We start from the raw sequence: 770 nt of genomic DNA, 5'->3' as shown, positions 1-770 counted from the left end.
GTATTAGAGTTTGGAAATTAAGTCCTTTTGTCTGTTTACGTGTAACCTGTACTCTTCCATTTTCTGTGTTATTTAAGCTGATGACAATAGTGTGTGTGTGTCCAGTAGTTACTAGTTAAAGCGTAGTGACAACTAGGTGTTTATTTTAGTCTGATAACCAAGGGCAGTGTTTTCCAAACTTTAAATAATGGCGCCCCCTATCTCAGCAAAGTTTCCACTATGTCCCCTCCACCTCCACCCTTCACATTAAAACAATTTTCGCAAGTGACAACAGCAGAATCAACATTTTCTTTACCTGTTTTTAATCATTTTGTTTATGGAAAAATGCTTGTAAGGAGAGAGTAAATGCGAAATCAAAAAAATAGAAAAACCTGTAAGAGCAAACTAATATTTTGTTAGGTTATCGTCGCCTCCGTCTCTTCCTCCTCTCTCCTAATCGGAATTTAGGTCTTTGTGACCTAGGAGGGTCAGGTACTCTGAGACCTCTTCCTCCCTTCCGAACCATGGTAGGTCGTCCTTGAATGTTGAGTGTTAATACTACAAGAGGGTCGGAGTAAACCGCACTTGCTCCGACCCCTTTCAGGGCAACGTCCATGTATGTATTACAGTCACATTCTGTGTTTTGCAATCGCTACTAGAGTCCATAATGCAAGTTACACATTTCACTAGTCAGAGACTAATCGAACATATTTTACATATAATACCCTTTAAATATATTATTTTTAGTCTCTACCTAGTGTGGGGTTTATATGTCTGACATTAGGTGGCCT

This window comes from Limulus polyphemus, unplaced genomic scaffold, assembly GCF_000517525.1.
Source record: "Limulus polyphemus unplaced genomic scaffold, Limulus_polyphemus-2.1.2 Scaffold686, whole genome shotgun sequence".
Classification (NCBI taxonomy): Eukaryota; Metazoa; Arthropoda; class Merostomata; order Xiphosura; family Limulidae; genus Limulus; species Limulus polyphemus.
The sequence above is the reverse complement of the archived record's forward strand: the minus strand, read 5'-3'. Positions refer to the sequence as shown.